Source organism: Mesoplodon mirus (assembly GCF_964341445.2).
Source record: "Mesoplodon mirus genome assembly, chromosome: 1".
NCBI classification, from domain to species: Eukaryota; Metazoa; Chordata; class Mammalia; order Artiodactyla; family Ziphiidae; genus Mesoplodon; species Mesoplodon mirus.
This window is the reverse complement of record NC_138976.1, coordinates 151,031,137-151,050,934: the sequence shown is the minus strand read 5'-3', so window position 1 is coordinate 151,050,934 and position 19,798 is coordinate 151,031,137.

Here is a 19,798-nt window from a genome sequence, read left to right as displayed (position 1 = left end):
GGCAGTGGGCGGCATGTGGCCCGGGCAGGAGCCTCTCTGCGTGTGTCCCAGGGACCCATCTGCCTGCGAGCCTCGGTCACCTGGCAGGAAGCTACGATGCCCAGTCCTATGGTTAGCTGTGCAGCGAGGTGTACTGCGCGGACAGGTTCCACACACACTTCAAGTAAGAGGTCGGCCTCAGTGGAAAGGTGAGAGTTTGGGCAGCTGTGCAGACAAAGGAAGCGCCCTTTGACCTGGGCCTAAATGCTTGTGACACTCCACTGGGCCTGCCGGGCTCTGAGGGCCCTGCCCTGGGCCCCCTGCTCCCCTGCTCTTTGTTCAGTCACAGCAGAGATGGCCACACCCACTCCCTCAGTGAGGGCAGTGTTCCAACCTCCCTCAGCCCCGCCCCCTCTCCGCAGGTTACCATGGACTACAGAGGCTGCATTCTGAGGCCAGGGCGTTCCGAGAATGCCAAGGGCAGACATGATGACCTTAAATGATTTCCTCTTGTGTCAGTTTTGGTAAACTTTAGGAGCTAGGAAATGGTCCACTTGACAGAAATGTTCAAATTTACTGGCATTTCTTATATTCTCTGCTATAACATTGTCCTGATTCTTTCTGTATATTCTTTACTTATGTTTTTGTTTTCCTTAATCAAAGTGTGTCTTTTAAATCTTTTCAAAGAAGATTCTTTGGACTTACTAAATCACCTGAATTTTATACGTTTTCTGTTGTATTAAATTCTGCTCATATCTCCATTTAACTTTTTTCTATGTTCTCAGGGTTTATTGTTTTCATCTTCTGATGTCAATTAAAACACTTGGTTATTCATTTTAATAAATCTTTTTACTTATAAAGATTTGAACTTTTGAAGATTCCAGCTTACTTGTACGTTTCTAAGGGTCAGGTCCTCACCATTCTTGCTGGCCTAAGGCTTAGTTCAACATATAGCAATGTATATATTGACCTATTTTCCCCTCGACTTTCTGTGATCCCCTACATCTCACCTTTCTTTGAAGACAAGCCATTTGAAATACCCTTAACTTATTTCACAGCCAATAAGTCTTTGAAATAATGGGTATTTTTTAGAGAAATCTTCTTATATAATTAGGCAGAAAATCTGACCTGCCATAGTTTTCAAAACAGCATAATTTCACTCTTCTCAATGATTAATCTGTTGTATTACACAACCTTTGTGTATTTAGCTTTATCAATGACATGTCCTTTAAAAATGTTTTAGAGATCCTACCAGTCTTTGAAAACATCCTTGTGCCTTGTTTCAGTTCCAGTTTTATGTATATTTTCTGCCTTGCACCCGATTATTCCTACATCTGATGGATGGCCTTGGGAATCTAATTCTGGTATTGATTGTTTTGGTTGATTGTCTCCCCTTGTAGCTGCTTTCTTCATTATTGTGTAAAGTTAGATCATGAGCTCATGTTTAGCTAAACAGCTGACCTTGTAAGAGGCTTAGGTGTGAACGCTCGTAAGTTTCAGCAGAAAGTCGGCCAAGATTTATTTGTGTCCCTCCAATGAGTGGCCCGCAAGGACCCCGTTTTCTACAAGTGTTGGTCCAATACTCCCTCTAGAGGCAGGGGACTCAGACAGGGCTGTTTTGCGGCCCCCGATCTGGGGCAGGGACAGTGGGCGGCCTGTGGCCCGGGCAGGAGCCTCTCCGCGTGTGTCCGAGGGACCCATCTGCCTTTGAGCCTCGGTCACCTGGCAGGAAGCTACGATGCCCAGACCTATGGTTAGCTGTGCAGCGAGGTGTACTGCGCGGACAGGTTCCACACACACTTCAAGTAAGAGGGCGGCCTGAGTGGAAAGGTGAGAGTTTGGGCAGCTGTGCAGACAAAGAAAGCGCCCTTTGGCTTGGGCCTAAATGCTTGTGACACTCCACTGGGCCTGCCGGGCTCTGAGGGCCCTGCCCTGGGCCCCCTGCTCCCCTGCCCTTTGTTCAGTCACAGCAGAGATGGCCACACCCACTCCCTCAATGAGGGCAGTGTCCCAATCTCCCTCAGCCCCGCCCCCTCTCCGCAGGTTACCATGGACTACAGAGGCTGCATTCTGAGGCCAGGGCGTTCTGAGAATACCAAGGGCAGACATGATGACCTTAAATGATTTCCTCTTGTGTCAGTTTTGGTAAACTTTAGGAGCTAGGAAATGGTCCACTTGACAGAAATGTTCAAATTTACTGGCATTTCATATATTCTCTGCTCTAACATTGTCCTGACTCTTTCTGTATATTCTTTACTTATGTTTTTGTTTTCCTTAATCAAAGTGTGTCTTTTAAATCTTTTCAAAGAAGATTCTTTGGACTTACTAAATCACCTGAATTTTATACGTTTTCTGTTGTATTAAGTTCTGCTCATATCTTTATTTAACTTTTTTCTATGTTCTCAGGGTTTATTGTTTTCATCTTCTGATGTCAATTAAAACACTTGGTTATTCATTTTAATAAATCTTTTTACTTATAAAGATTTTAACTTTTGAAGATTCCAGCTTACTTGTACGTTTCTAAGGGTCAGGTCCTCTCCATTGTTGCTGGCCTAAGACTTAGTTCACCATATACCAATGTATATATTGACCTAATTTCCCCTCGACTTTCTGTGATCCCCTACATCTCACCTTTCTTTGAAGACAAGCCATTTGAAATACCCTTAACTTATTTCACAGCCAATAAGTCTTTGAAATAATGGGTATTCTTTAGAGAAATCTTCTTATATAATTAGGCAGAAAATCTGACCTGCCATAGTTTTCAAAACAGCATAATTTCACTCTTCTCAATGATTAATCTGTTGTATTACACAACCTTTGTGTATTTAGCTTTATCAATGACATGTCCTTTAAAAATGTTTTAGAGATCCTACCAGTCTTTGAAAACATCCTTGTGCCTTGTATCAGTTCCAGTTTTATGTATATTTTCTGCCTTGCACCCGATTATTCCTACATCTGATTGATGGCTTTGGGAATCTAATACTGGTATTGATTGTTTTGGCTGATTGTCTCCCCTTGTAGCTGCTTTCTCATTATTGTGTAAATTTAGATCATGAGCTCATGTTTAGCTAAACAGCTGACCTTGTAAGAGGCTTAGGTGTGAACGCTCGTAAGTTTCAGCAGAAAGTCGGCAAAGATTTATTTGTGTCCCTCCAATGAGTGGCCCGCAAGGACCCCGTTTTCTACAAGTGTTGGTCCAATACTCCCTCTAGTGGCAGGAGACTCAGACAGGGCTGCTTTGTGTCCCCCGATCTGGGGCAGGGGCAGTGGGCGGCCTGTGGCCCTGGCAGGAGCCTCTCCGCGTGTGTCCCAGGGACCCATCTGCCTTCGAGCCTCGGTCACCTGGCAGGAAGCTACGATGCCCAGACCTATGGTTAGTTGTGCAGCGAGGTGTACTGCACGGACAGGTTCCACACACACTTCAAGTAAGAGCGTGGCCTGAGTGGAAAAGTGAGAGTTTGGGCAGCTGTGCAGACAAAGAAAGCGCCCTTTGGCCTGGGCCTAAATGCTTGTGACACTCCACTGGGCCTGCCGGGCTCTGAGGGCCCTGCCCTGGGCCCCCTGCTCCCCTGCTCTTTGTTCAGTCACAGCAGAGATGGCCACACCCACTCCCTCAGTGAGGGCAGTGTTCCAACCTCCCTCAGCCCCGCCCCCTCTCCGCAGGTTACCATGGACTACAGAGGCTGCATTCTGAGGCAAGGGCGTTCCGAGAATGCCAAGGGCAGACATGATGACCTTAAATGATTTCCTCTTGTGTCAGTTTTGGTAAACTTTAGGAGCTAGGAAATGGTCCACTTGACAGAAATGTTCAAATTTACTGGCATTTCATATATTCTCTGCTCTAACATTGTCCTGACTCATTCTGTATATTCTTTACTTATGTTTTTGTTTTCCTTAATCAAAGTGTGTCTTTTAAATCTTTTCAAAGAAGATTCTTTGGACTTAATAAATCACCTGAATTTTATACGTCTTCTGTTGTATTAAATTCTGCTGATATATTTATTTAACTATTTTCTATGTTCTCAGGGTTTATTGTTTTCATCTTCTGATGTCAATTAAAACACTTGGTTATTCATTTTAACAAAACTTTTTACTTATAAAGATTTGAACTTTTGAAGATTCCAGCTTACTTGTACGTTTCTAAGGGTCAGGTCCTCTCCATTGTTGCTGGCCTGAGGCTTAGTTCACCATATAGCAATGTATATATTGACCTATTTTCCCCTAGACTTTCTGTGATCCCCTACATCTCACCTTTATTTGCAGACAAGCCATTTGAAATACACTTAACTTATTTCACAGCCAAAAATCTTTGAAATAATGTGTATTCTTTAGAGAAATCTTCTTATATAATTAGGCAGAAAATCTGACCTGCCATAGTTTTCAAAACAGCATAATTTCACTCTTCTCAATGATTAATCTGTTGTATTACACAACGTTTGTGTATTTAGCTTTATCAATGACATGTCCTTTAAAAATGTTTTAGAGATCCTACCAGTCTTTGAAAACATCCTCGTGCCTTGTTTCAGTTCCAGTTTTATGTATATTTTCTGCCTTGCACCCGATTATTCCTACATCTGATGGATGGTCTTGGGAATCTAATTCTGGTATTGATTGTTTTGGCTGATTGTCTCCCCTTGTAGCTGCTTTCTTCATTATTGTGTAAAGTTAGATCATGAGCTCATGTTTAGCTAAACAGCTGACCTTGTAAGAGGCTTAGGTGTGAACGCTCGTAAGTTTCAGCAGAAAGTCGGCCAAGATTTATTTGTGTCCCTCCAATGAGTGGCCCGCAAGGACCCCGTTCTCTACAAGTGTTGGTCCAATACTCCCTCTAGAGGCAGGGGACTCAGACAGGGCTGCTTTGCGGCCCCCGATCTGGGGCAGGGGCAGTGGGCGGCCTGTGGCCCGGGCAGGAGCCTCTCTGCGTGTGTCCCAGGGACCCATCTGCCTGCGAGCCTCGGTCAACTGGCAGGAAGCTACGATGCCCAGACCTATGCTTAGCTGTGCAGCGAGGTGATCTGCGCGGACAGGTTCCACACACACTTCAAGTAACAGGGCGGCCTGAGTGGAAAGTTGAGAGTTTGGGCAGCTGTGCAGACAAAGAAAGCGCCCTTTGGCCTGGGCCTAAATGCTTGTGACACTCCACTGGGCCTGCCGTGCTCTGAGGGCCGTGCCCTGGGCCACCTGCTCCCCTGCCCTTTGTTCTGTCACAGCAGAGATGGCCACACCCACTCCCTCAGTGAGGGCAGTGTCCCAACCTCCCTCAGCCCCGCCCCCTCTCTGCAGGTTACCATGGACAACAGAGGCTGCATTCTGAGGCCAGGGCGTTCCGAGAATGCCAAGGGCAGACATGATGACCTTAAATGATTTCCTCTTGTGTCAGTTTTGGTAAACTTTAGGAGCTAGGAAATGGTCCACTTGACAGAAATGTTCAAATTTATTGGCATTTCATATATTCTCTGCTCTAACATTGTCCTGACTCTTTCTGTATATTCTTTACTTATGTTTTTGTTTTCCTTAATCAAAGTGTGTCTTTTAAATCTTTTCAAAGAAGATTCTTTGGACTTACTAAATCACCTGAATTTTATACGTTTTCTGTTGTATTAAATTCTGCTCATATCTTCATTTAACTTTTTTCTATGTTCTCAGGGTTTATTGTTTTCATCTTCTGATGTCAATTAAAACACTTGGTTATTCATTTTAATAAATCTTTTTACTTATAAAGATTTGAACTTTTGAAGATTCCAGCTTACTTGTACGTTTCTAAGGGTCAGGTCCTCACCATTGTTGCTGGCCTAAGGCTTAGTTCAACATATAGCAATGTATATATTGACCTATTTTCCCCTCGACTTTCTGTGATCCCCTACATCTCACCTTTCTTTGAAGACAAGCCATTTGAAATACCCTTAACTTATTTCACAGCCAATAAGTCTTTGAAATAATGGGTATTTTTTAGAGAAATCTTCTTATATAATTAGGCAGAAAATCTGACCTGCCATAGTTTTCAAAACAGCATAATTTCACTCTTCTCAATGATTAATCTGTTGTATTACACAACCTTGGAGTATTTAGCTTTATCAATGACATGTCCTTGAAAAATGTTTTAGAGATCCTACCAGTCTTTGAAAACATCCTTGTGCCTTGTTTCAGTTCAAGTTTTATGTATATTTTCTGCCTTGCACCCGATTATTCCTACATCTGATGGATGGCCTTGGGAATCTTATTCTGGTATTGATTGTTTTGGCTGATTGTCTCCCCTTGTAGCTGCTTTCTTCATTATTGTGTAAAGTTAGATCATGAGCTCATGTTTAGCTAAACAGCTGACCTTGTAAGAGGCTTAGGTGTGAACGCTCGTAAGTTTCAGCAGAAAGTCGGCCAAGATTTATTTGTGTCCCTCCAATGAGTGGCCCGCAAGGACCTCGTTTTCTACAAGTGTTGGTCCAATACTCCCTCTAGAGGCAGGGGACTCAGACAGGGCTGCTTTGCGGCCCCCGATCTGGGGCAGGGGCAGTGGGCGGCATGTGGCCCGGGCAGGAGCCTCTCTGCGTGTGTCCCAGGGACCCATCTGCCTGCGAGCCTCGGTCAACTGGCAGGAAGCTACGATGCCCAGACCTATGGTTAGCTGTGCAGCGAGGTGTACTGCGCGGACAGGTTCCACACACACTTCAAGTAAGAGGTCGGCCTGAGTTGAAAGGTGAGAGTTTGGGCAGCTGTGCAGACAAAGGAAGCGCCCTTTGACCTGGGCCTAAATGCTTGTGACACTCCACTGGGCCTGCCGGGCTCTGAGGGCCCTGCCCTGGGCCCCCTGCTCCCCTGCTCTTTGTTCAGTCACAGCAGAGATGGCCACACCCACTCCCTCAGTGAGGGCAGTGTTCCAACCTCCCTCAGCCCCGCCCCCTCTCCGCAGGTTACCATGGACTACAGAGGCTGCATTCTGAGGCCAGGGCGTTCCGAGAATGCTAAGGGCAGACATGATGACCTTAAATGATTTTCTCTTGTGTCAGTTTTGGTAAACTTTAGGAGCTAGGAAATGGTCCACTTGACAGAAATGTTCAAATTTACTGGCATTTCTTATATTCTCTGCTATAACATTGTCCTGATTCTTTCTGTATATTCTTTACTTATGTTTTTGTTTTCCTTAATCAAAGTGTGTCTTTTAAATATTTTCAAAGAAGATTCTTTGGACTTACTAAATCACCTGAATTTTATACGTTTTCTGTTGTATTAAATTCTGCTCATATCTCCATTTAACTTTTTTCTATGTTCTCAGGTTTTATTGTTTTCATCTTCTGATGTCAATTAAAACACTTGGTTATTCATTTTAATAAATCTTTTTACTTATAAAGATTTGAACTTTTGAAGATTCCAGCTTACTTGTACGTTTCTAAGGGTCAGGTCCTCACCATTGTTGCTGGCCTAAGGCTTAGTTCAACATATAGCAATGTATATATTGACCTATTTTCCCCTCGACTTTCTGTGATCCCCTACATCTCACCTTTCTTTGAAGACAAGCCATTTGAAATACCCTTAACTTATTTCACAGCCAATAAGTCTTTGAAATAATGTGTATTTTTTAGAGAAATCTTCTTATATAATTAGGCAGAAAATCTGACCTGCCATAGTTTTCAAAACAGCATAATTTCACTCTTCTCAATGATTAATCTGTTGTATTACACAACCTTTGTGTATTTAGCTTTATCAATGACATGTCCTTTAAAAATGTTTTAGAGATCCTACCAGTCTTTGAAAACATCCTTGTGCCTTGTTTCAGTTCCAGTTTTATGTATATTTTCTGCCTTGCACCCGATTATTCCTACATCTGATGGATGGCCTTGGGAATCTAATTCTGGTATTGATTGTTTTGGTTGATTGTCTCCCCTTGTAGCTGCTTTCTTCATTATTGTGTAAAGTTAGATCATGAGCTCATGTTTAGCTAAACAGCTGACCTTGTAAGAGGCTTAGGTGTGAACGCTCGTAAGTTTCAGCAGAAAGTCGGCCAAGATTTATTTGTGTCCCTCCAATGAGTGGCCCGCAAGGACCCCGTTTTCTACAAGTGTTTGTCCAATACTCCCTCTAGAGGCAGGGGACTCAGACAGGGCTGCTTTGCGGCCCCCGATCTGGGGCAGGGACAGTGGGCGGCCTGTGGCCCGGGCAGGAGCCTCTCCGCGTGTGTCCAAGGGACCCATCTGCCTGTGAGCCTCGGTCACCTGGCAGGAAGCTACGATGCCCAGACCTATGGTTAGCTGAGCAGCGAGGTGTACTGCGCGGACAGGTTCCACACACAGTTCAAGTAAGAGGGCGGCCTGAGTGGAAAGGTGAGAGTTTGGGCAGCTGTGCAGACAAAGAAAGCGCCCTTTGGCCTGGGCCTAAATGCTTGTGACACTCCACTGGGCCTGCCGGGCTCTGAGGGCCCTGCCCTGGGCCCCCTGCTCCCCTGCCCTTTGTTCAGTCACAGCAGAGATGGCCACACCCACTCCCTCAATGAGGGCAGTGTCCCAATCTCCCTCAGCCCCGCCCCCTCTCCGCAGGTTACCATGGACTACAGAGGCTGCATTCTGAGGCCAGGGCGTTCTGAGAATACCAAGGGCAGACATGATGACCTTAAATGATTTCCTCTTGTGTCAGTTTTGGTAAACTTTAGGAGCTAGGAAATGGTCCACTTGACAGAAATGTTCAAATTTACTGGCATTTCATATATTCTCTGCTCTAACATTGTCCTGACTCTTTCTGTATATTCTTTACTTATGTTTTTGTTTTCCTTAATCAAAGTGTGTCTTTTAAATCTTTTCAAAGAAGATTCTTTGGACTTACTAAATCACCTGAATTTTATACGTTTTCTGTTGTATTAAGTTCTGCTCATATCTTTATTTAACTTTTTTCTATGTTCTCAGGGTTTATTGTTTTCATCTTCTGATGTCAATTAAAACACTTGGTTATTCATTTTAATAAATCTTTTTACTTATAAAGATTTTAACTTTTGAAGATTCCAGCTTACTTGTACGTTTCTAAGGGTCAGGTCCTCTCCATTGTTGCTGGCCTAAGACTTAGTTCACCATATACCAATGTATATATTGACCTAATTTCCCCTCGACTTTCTGTGATCCCCTACATCTCACCTTTCTTTGAAGACAAGCCATTTGAAATACCCTTAACTTATTTCACAGCCAATAAGTCTTTGAAATAATGGGTATTCTTTAGAGAAATCTTCTTATATAATTAGGCAGAAAATCTGACCTGCCATAGTTTTCAAAACAGCATAATTTCACTCTTCTCAATGATTAATCTGTTGTATTACACAACCTTTGTGTATTTAGCTTTATCAATGACATGTCCTTTAAAAATGTTTTAGAGATCCTACCAGTCTTTGAAAACATCCTTGTGCCTTGTTTCAGTTCAAGTTTTATGTATATTTTCTGCCTTGCACCCGATTATTCCTACATCTGATGGATGGCCTTGGGAATCTTATTCTGGTATTGATTGTTTTGGCTGATTGTCTCCCCTTGTAGCTGCTTTCTTCATTATTGTGTAAAGTTAGATCATGAGCTCATGTTTAGCTAAACAGCTGACCTTGTAAGAGGCTTAGGTGTGAACGCTCGTAAGTTTCAGCAGAAAGTCGGCCAAGATTTATTTGTGTCCCTCCAATGAGTGGCCCGCAAGGACCCCGTTTTCTACAAGTGTTGGTCCAATACTCCCTCTAGAGGCAGGGGACTCAGACAGGGCTGCTTTGCGGCCCCCGATCTGGGGCAGGGGCAGTGGGCGGCATGTGGCCCGGGCAGGAGCCTCTCTGCGTGTGTCCCAGGGACCCATCTGCCTGCGAGCCTCGGTCACCTGGCAGGAAGTTACGATGCCCAGACCTATGGTTAGCTGTGCAGCGAGGTGTACTGCGCGGACAGGTTCCACACACACTTCAAGTAAGAGGTCGGCCTCAGTGGAAAGGTGAGAGTTTGGGCAGCTGTGCAGACAAAGGAAGCGCCCTTTGGCCTGGGCCTAAATGCTTGTGACACTCCACTGGGCCTGCCGGGCTCTGAGGGCCCTGCCCTGGGCCCCCTGCTCCCCTGCTCTTTGTTCAGTCACAGCAGAGATGGCCACACCCACTCCCTCAGTGAGGGCAGTGTTCCAACCTCCCTCAGCCCCGCCCCCTCTCCGCAGGTTACCATGGACTACAGAGGCTGCATTCTGAGGCCAGGGCGTTCCGAGAATGCCAAGGGCAGACATGATGACCTTAAATGATTTCCTCTTGTGTCAGTTTTGGTAAACTTTAGGAGCTAGGAAATGGTCCACTTGACAGAAATGTTCAAATTTACTGGCATTTCTTATATTCTCTGCTATAACATTGTCCTGATTCTTTCTGTATATTCTTTACTTATGTTTTTGTTTTCCTTAATCAAAGTGTGTCTTTTAAATCTTTTCAAAGAAGATTCTTTGGACTTACTAAATCACCTGAATTTTATACGTTTTCTGTTGTATTAAATTCTGCTCATATCTCCATTTAACTTTTTTCTGTGTTCTCAGGGTTTATTGTTTTCATCTTCTGATGTCAATTAAAACACTTGGTTATTCATTTTAATAAATCTTTTTACTTATAAAGATTTGAACTTTTGAAGATTCCAGCTTACTTGTACGTTTCTAAGGGTCAGGTCCTCACCATTCTTGCTGGCCTAAGGCTTAGTTCAACATATAGCAATGTATATATTGACCTATTTTCCCCTCGACTTTCTGTGATCCCCTACATCTCACCTTTCTTTGAAGACAAGCCATTTGAAATACCCTTAACTTATTTCACAGCCAATAAGTCTTTGAAATAATGTGTATTTTTTAGAGAAATCTTCTTATATAATTAGGCAGAAAATCTGACCTGCCATAGTTTTCAAAACAGCATAATTTCACTCTTCTCAATGATTAATCTGTTGTATTACACAACCTTTGTGTATTTAGCTTTATCAATGACATGTCCTTTAAAAATGTTTTAGAGATCCTACCAGTCTTTGAAAACATCCTTGTGCCTTGTTTCAGTTCCAGTTTTATGTATATTTTCTGCCTTGCACCCGATTATTCCTACATCTGATGGATGGCCTTGGGAATCTAATACTGGTATTGATTGTTTTGGTTGATTGTCTCCCCTTGTAGCTGCTTTCTTCATTATTGTGTAAAGTTAGATCATGAGCTCATGTTTAGCTAAACAGCTGACCTTGTAAGAGGCTTAGGTGTGAACGCTCGTAAGTTTCAGCAGAAAGTCGGCCAAGATTTATTTGTGTCCCTCCAATGAGTGGCCCGCAAGGACCCCGTTTTCTACAAGTGTTGGTCCAATACTCCCTCTAGAGGCAGGGGACTCAGACAGGGCTGCTTTGCGGCCCCCGATCTGGGGCAGGGACAGTGGGCGGCCTGTGGCCCGGGCAGGAGCCTCTCCGCGTGTGTCCAAGGGACCCATCTGCCTGTGAGCCTCGGTCACCTGGCAGGAAGCTACGATGCCCAGACCTATGGTTAGCTGTGCAGCGAGGTGTACTGCGCGGACAGGTTCCACACACACTTCAAGTAAGAGGGCGGCCTGAGTGGAAAGGTGAGAGTTTGGGCAGCTGTGCAGACAAAGAAAGCGCCCTTTGGCCTGGGCCTAAATGCTTGTGACACTCCACTGGGCCTGCCGGGCTCTGAGGGCCCTGCCCTGGGCCCCCTGCTCCCCTGCCCTTTGTTCAGTCACAGCAGAGATGGCCACACCCACTCCCTCAATGAGGGCAGTGTCCCAATCTCCCTCAGCCCCGCCCCCTCTCCGCAGGTTACCATGGACTACAGAGGCTGCATTCTGAGGCCAGGGCGTTCTGAGAATACCAAGGGCAGACATGATGACCTTAAATGATTTCCTCTTGTGTCAGTTTTGGTAAACTTTAGGAGCTAGGAAATGGTCCACTTGACAGAAATGTTCAAATTTACTGGCATTTCATATATTCTCTGCTCTAACATTGTCCTGACTCTTTCTGTATATTCTTTACTTATGTTTTTGTTTTCCTTAATCAAAGTGTGTCTTTTAAATCTTTTCAAAGAAGATTCTTTGGACTTACTAAATCACCTGAATTTTGTACGTTTTCTGTTGTATTAAGTTCTGCTCATATCTTTATTTAACTTTTTTCTATGTTCTCAGGGTTTATTGTTTTCATCTTCTGATGTCAATTAAAACACTTGGTTATTCATTTTAATAAATCTTTTTACTTATAAAGATTTTAACTTTTGAAGATTCCAGCTTACTTGTACGTTTCTAAGGGTCAGGTCCTCTCCATTGTTGCTGGCCTAAGACTTAGTTCACCATATACCAATGTATATATTGACCTAATTTCCCCTCGACTTTCTGTGATCCCCTACATCTCACCTTTCTTTGAAGACAAGCCATTTGAAATACCCTTAACTTATTTCACAGCCAATAAGTCTTTGAAATAATGGGTATTCTTTAGAGAAATCTTCTTATATAATTAGGCAGAAAATCTGACCTGCCATAGTTTTCAAAACAGCATAATTTCACTCTTCTCAATGATTAATCTGTTGTATTACACAACCTTTGTGTATTTAGCTTTATCAATGACATGTCCTTTAAAAATGTTTTAGAGATCCTACCAGTCTTTGAAAACATCCTTGTGCCTTGTATCAGTTCCAGTTTTATGTATATTTTCTGCCTTGCACCCGATTATTCCTACATCTGATGGATGGCCTTGGGAATCTAATACTGGTATTGATTGTTTTGGCTGATTGTCTCCCCTTGTAGCTGCTTTCTCATTATTGTGTAAATTTAGATCATGAGCTCATGTTTAGCTAAACAGCTGACCTTGTAAGAGGCTTAGGTGTGAACGCTCGTAAGTTTCAGCAGAAAGTCGGCCAAGATTTATTTGTGTCCCTCCAATGAGTGGCCCGCAAGGACCCCGTTTTCTACAAGTGTTGGTCCAATACTCCCTCTAGTGGCAGGAGACTCAGACAGGGCTGCTTTGTGTCCCCCGATCTGGGGCAGGGGCAGTGGGCGGCCTGTGGCCCTGGCAGGAGCCTCTCCGCGTGTGTCCCAGGGACCCATCTGCCTTCGAGCCTCGGTCACCTGGCAGGAAGCTACGATGCCCAGACCTATGGTTAGCTGTGCAGCGAGGTGTACTGCACGGACAGGTTCCACACACACTTCAAGTAAGAGCGCGGCCTGAGTGGAAAAGTGAGAGTTTGGGCAGCTGTGCAGACAAAGAAAGCGCCCTTTGGCCTGGGCCTAAATGCTTGTGACACTCCACTGGGCCTGCCGGGCTCTGAGGGCCCTGCCCTGGGCCCCCTTCTCCCCTGCTCTTTGTTCAGTCACAGCAGAGATGGCCACACCCACTCCCTCAGTGAGGGCAGTGTTCCAACCTCCCTCAGCCCCACCCCCTCTCCGCAGGTTACCATGGACTACAGAGGCTGCATTCTGAGGCAAGGGCGTTCCGAGAATGCCAAGGGCAGACATGATGACCTTAAATGATTTCCTCTTGTGTCAGTTTTGGTAAACTTTAGGAGCTAGGAAATGGTCCACTTGACAGAAATGTTCAAATTTACTGGCATTTCATATATTCTCTGCTCTAACATTGTCCTGACTCATTCTGTATATTCTTTACTTATGTTTTTGTTTTCCTTAATCAAAGTGTGTCTTTTAAATCTTTTCAAAGAAGATTCTTTGGACTTAATAAATCACCTGAATTTTATACGTTTTCTGTTGTATTAAATTCTGCTGATATATTTATTTAACTTTTTTCTATGTTCTCAGGGTTTATTGTTTTCATCTTCTGATGTAAATTAAAACACTTGGTTATTCATTTTACTAAAACTTTTTACTTATAAAGATTTGAACTTTTGAAGATTCCAGCTTACTTGTACGTTTCTAAGGGTCAGGTCCTCTCCATTGTTGCTGGCCTGAGGCTTAGTTCACCATATAGCAATGTATATATTGACCTATTTTCCCCTCGACTTTCTGTGATCCCCTACATCTCACCTTTATTTGCAGACAAGCCATTTGAAATACACTTAACTTATTTCACAGCCAAAAATCTTTGAAATAATGTGTATTCTTTAGAGAAATCTTCTTATATAATTAGGCAGAAAATCTGACCTGCCATAGTTTTCAAAACAGCATAATTTCACTCTTCTCAATGATTAATCTGTTGTATTACACAACCTTTGTGTATTTAGCTTTATCAATGACATGTCCTTTAAAAATGTTTTAGAGATCCTACCAGTCTTTGAAAACATCCTCGTGCCTTGTTTCAGTTCCAGTTTTATGTATATTTTCTGCCTTGCACCCGATTATTCCTACATCTGATGGATGGTCTTGGGAATCTAATTCTGGTATTGATTGTTTTGGCTGATTGTCTCCCCTTGTAGCTGCTTTCTTCATTATTGTGTAAAGTTAGATCATGAGCTCATGTTTAGCTAAACAGCTGACCTTGTAAGAGGCTTAGGTGTGAACGCTCGTAAGTTTCAGCAGAAAGTCGGCCAAGATTTATTTGTGTCCCTCCAATGAGTGGCCCGCAAGGACCCCGTTCTCTACAAGTGTTGGTCCAATACTCCCTCTAGAGGCAGGGGACTCAGACAGGGCTGCTTTGCGGCCCCCGATCTGGGGCAGGGGCAGTGGGCGGCCTGTGGCCCGGGCAGGAGCCTCTCTGCGTGTGTCCCAGGGACCCATCTGCCTGCGAGCCTCGGTCAACTGGCAGGAATCTACGATGCCCAGACCTATGCTTAGCTGTGCAGCGAGGTGAACTGCGTGGACAGGTTCCACACACACTTCAAGTAAGAGGGCGGCCTGAGTGGAAAGTTGAGAGTTTGGGCAGCTGTGCAGACAAAGAAAGCGCCCTTTGGCCTGGGCCTAAATGCTTGTGACACTCCACTGGGCCTGCCGGGCTCTGAGGGCCGTGCCCTGGGCCACCTGCTCCCCTGCCCTTTGTTCTGTCACAGCAGAGATGGCCACACCCACTCCCTCAGTGAGGGCAGTGTCCCAACCTCCCTTAGCCCCGCCCCCTCTCCGCAGGTTTCCATGGACAACAGAGGCTGCATTCTGAGGCCAGGGCGTTCCGAGAATGCCAAGGGCAGACATGATGACCTTAAATGATTTCCTCTTCTGTCAGTTTTGGTAAACTTTAGGAGCTAGGAAATGGTCCACTTGACAGAAATGTTCAAATTTATTGGCATTTCATATATTCTCTGCTCTAACATTGTCCTGACTCTTTCTGTATATTCTTTACTTATGTTTTTGTTTTCCTTAATCAAAGTGTGTCTTTTAAATCTTTTCAAAGAAGATTCTTTGGACTTACTAAATCACCTGAATTTTATACGTTTTCTGTTGTATTAAATTCTGCTCATATCTTCATTTAACTTTTTTCTATGTTCTCAGGGTTTATTGTTTTCATCTTCTGATGTCAATTAAAACACTTGGTTATTCATTTTAATAAATCTTTTTACTTATAAAGATTTGAACTTTTGAAGATTCCAGCTTACTTGTACGTTTCTAAGGGTCAGGTCCTCACCATTGTTGCTGGCCTAAGGCTTAGTTCAACATATAGCAATGTATATATTGACCTATTTTTCCCTCGACTTTCTGTGATCCCCTACATCTCACCTTTCTTTGAAGACAAGCCATTTGAAATACCCTTAACTTATTTCACAGCCAATAAGTCTTTGAAATAATGGGTATTTTTTAGAGAAATCTTCTTATATAATTAGGCAGAAAATCTGACCTGCCATAGTTTTCAAAACAGCATAATTTCACTCTTCTCAATGATTAATCTGTTGTATTACACAACCTTGGAGTATTTAGCTTTATCAATGACATGTCCTTGAAAAATGTTTTAGAGATCCTACCAGTCTTTGAAAACATCCTTGTGCCTTGTTTCAGTTCAAGTTTTATGTATATTTTCTGCCTTTCACCCGATTATTCCTACATCTGATGGATGGCCTTGGGAATCTTATTCTGGTATTGATTGTTTTGGCTGATTGTCTCCCCTTGTAGCTGCTTTCTTCATTATTGTGTAAAGTTAGATCATGAGCTCATGTTTAGCTAAACAGCTGACCTTGTAAGAGGCTTAGGTGTGAACGCTCGTAAGTTTCAGCAGAAAGTCGGCCAAGATTTATTTGTGTCCCTCCAATGAGTGGCCCGCAAGGACCCCGTTTTCTACAAGTGTTGGTCCAATACTCCCTCTAGAGGCAGGGGACTCAGACAGGGCTGCTTTGCGGCCCCCGATCTGGGGCAGGGGCAGTGGGCGGCATGTGGCCCGGGCAGGAGCCTCTCTGCGTGTGTCCCAGGGACCCATCTGCCTGCGAGCCTCGGTCACCTGGCAGGAAGCTACGATGCCAAGACCTATGGTTAGCTGTGCAGCGAGGTGTACTGCGCGGACAGGTTCCACACACACTTCAAGTAAGAGGTCGGCCTCAGTGGAAAGGTGAGAGTTTGGGCAGCTGTGCAGACAAAGGAAGCGCCCTTTGACCTGGGCCTAAATGCTTGTGACACTCCACTGGGCCTGCCGGGCTCTGAGGGCCCTGCCCTGGGCCCCCTGCTCCCCTGCTCTTTGTTCAGTCACAGCAGAGATGGCCACACCCACTCCCTCAGTGAGGGCAGTGTTCCAACCTCCCTCAGCCCCGCCCCCTCTCCGCAGGTTACCATGGACTACAGAGGCTGCATTCTGAGGCCAGGGCGTTCCGAGAATGCCAAGGGCAGACATGATGACCTTAAATGATTTCCTCTTGTGTCAGTTTTGGTAAACTTTAGGAGCTAGGAAATGGTCCAGTTGACAGAAATGTTCAAATTTACTGGCATTTCTTATATTCTCTGCTATAACATTGTCCTGATTCTTTCTGTATATTCTTTACTTATGTTTTGGTTTTCCTTAATCAAAGTGTGTCTTTTAAATCTTTTCAAAGAAGATTCTTTGGACTTACTAAATCACCTGAATTTTATACGTTTTCTGTTGTATTAAATTCTGCTCATATCTTCATTTAACTTTTTTCTATGTTCTCAGGGTTTATTGTTTTCATCTTCTGATGTCAATTAAAACACTTGGTTATTCATTTTAATAAATCTTTTTACTTATAAGGATTTGAGCTTTTGAAGATTCCAGCTTACTTGTACGTTTCTAAGGGTCAGGTCCTCACCATTGTTGCTGGCCTAAGGCTTAGTTCAACATATAGCAATGTATATATTGACCTATTTTCCCCTCGACTTTCTGTGATCCCCTACATCTCACCTTTCTTTGAAGACAAGCCATTTGAAATACCCTTAACTTATTTCACAGCCAATAAGTCTTTGAAATAATGTGTATTTTTTAGAGAAATCTTCTTATATAATTAGGCAGAAAATCTGACCTGCCATAGTTTTCAAAACAGCATAATTCCACTCTTCTCAATGATTAATCTGTTGTATTACACAACCTTTGTGTATTTAGATTTATCAATGACATGTCCTTTAAAAATGTTTTAGAGATCCTACCAGTCTTTGAAAACATCCTTGTGCCTTGTTTCAGTTCAAGTTTTATGTATATTTTCTGCCTTGCACCCGATTATTCCTACATCTGATGGATGGCCTTGGGAATCTAATTCTGGTATTGATTGTTTTGGTTGATTGTCTCCCCTTGTAGCTGCTTTCTTCATTATTGTGTAAAGTTAGATCATGAGCTCATGTTTAGCTAAACAGCTGACCTTGTAAGAGGCTTAGGTGTGAACGCTCGTAAGTTTCAGCAGAAAGTCGGCCAAGATTTATTTGTGTCCCTCCAATGAGTGGCCCGCAAGGACCCCGTTTTCTACAAGTGTTGGTCTAATACTCCCTCTAGAGGCAGGGGACTCAGACAGGGCTGCTTTGTGGCCCCCGATCTGGGGCAGGGACAGTGGGCGGCCTGTGGCCCGGGCAGGAGCCTCTCCGCGTGTGTCCAAGGGACCCATCTGCCTGCGAGCCTCGGTCACCTGGCAGGAAGCTACGATGCCCAGACCTATGGTTAGCTGTGCAGCGAGGTGTACTGCGCGGACAGGTTCCACACACACTTCAAGTAAGAGGGCGGCCTGAGTGGAAAGGTGAGAGTTTGGGCAGCTGTGCAGACAAAGAAAGCGCCCTTTGGCCTGGGCCTAAATGCTTGTGACACTCCACTGGGCCTGCCGGGCTCTGAGGGCCCTGCCCTGGGCCCCCTGCTCCCCTGCCCTTTGTTCAGTCACAGCAGAGATGGCCACACCCACTCCCTCAGTGAGGGCAGTGTCCCAACCTCCCTCAGCCCCGCCCCCTCTCCGCAGGTTACCATGGACTACAGAGGCTGCATTCTGAGGCCAGGGCGTTCCGAGAATACCAAGGGCAGACATGATGACCTTAAATGATTTCCTCTTGTGTCAGTTTTGGTAAACTTTAGGAGCTAGGAAATGGTCCACTTGACAGAAATGTTCAAATTTACTGGCATTTCATATATTCTCTGCTCTAACATTGTCCTGACTCTTTCTGTATATTCTTTACTTATGTTTTTGTTTTCCTTAATCAAAGTGTGTCTTTTAAATCTTTTCAAAGAAGATTCTTTGGACTTACTAAATCACCTGAATTTTATACGTTTTCTGTTGTATTAAATTCTGCTCATATATTTCTTTAACTTTTTTCTATGTTCTCAGGGTTTATTGTTTTCATCTTCTGATGTCAATTAAAACGCTTGGTTATTCATTTTAATAAATCTTTTTACTTATAAAGATTTTAACTTTTGAAGATTCCAGCTTACTTGTACGTTTCTAAGGGTCAGGTCCTCTCCATTGTTGCTGGACTAAGACTTAGTTCACCATATACCAATGTATATATTGACCTAATTTCCCCTCGACTTTCTGTGATCCCCTACATCTCACCTTTCTTTGCAGACAAGCCAGTTGAAATACCCTTAACTTATTTCACAGCCAATAAGTCTTTGAAATAATGGGTATTCTTTAGAGAAATCTTCTTATATAATTAGGCAGAAAATCTGACCTGCCATAGTTTTCAAAACAGCATAATTTCACTCTTCTCAATGATTAATCTGTTGTATTACACAACCTTTGTGTATTTAGCTTTATCAATGACATGTCCTTTAAAAATGTTTTAGAGATCCTACCAGTCTTTGAAAACATCCTTGTGCCTTGTATCAGTTCCAGTTTTATGTATATTTTCTGCCTTGCACCCGATTATTCCTACATCTGATGGATGGCCTTGGGAATCTAATACTGGTATTGATTGTTTTGGCTGATTGTCTCCCCTTGTAGCTGCTTTCTCATTATTGTGTAAATTTAGATCATGAGCTCATGTTTAGCTAAACAGCTGACCTTGTAAGAGGCTTAGGTGTGAACGCTCGTAAGTTTCAGCAGAAAGTCGGCAAAGATTTATTTGTGTCCCTCCAATGAGTGGCCCGCAAGGACCCCGTTTTCTACAAGTGTTGGTCCAATACTCCCTCTAGAGGCAGGTGACTCAGACAGGGCTGCTTTGTGTCCCCTGATCTGGGGCAGGGGCTGTGGGCGGCCTGTGGCACTGGCAGGAGCCTCTCCGCGTGTGTCCCAGGGACCCATCTGCCTTCGAGCCTCGGTCACCTGGCAGGAAGCTACGAAGCCCAGACCTATGGTTAGCTGTGCAGCGAGGTGTACTGCGCGGACAGGTTCCACACACACTTCAAGTAAGAGCGCGGCCTGAGTGGAAAAGTGAGAGTTTGGGCAGCTGTGCAGACAAAGAAAGCGCCCTTTGGCCTGGGCCTAAATGCTTGTGACACTCCACTGGGCCTGCCGGGCTCTGAGGGCCCTGCCCTGGGCCCCCTGCTCCCCTGCTCTTTGTTCAGTCACAGCAGAGATGGCCACACCCACTCCC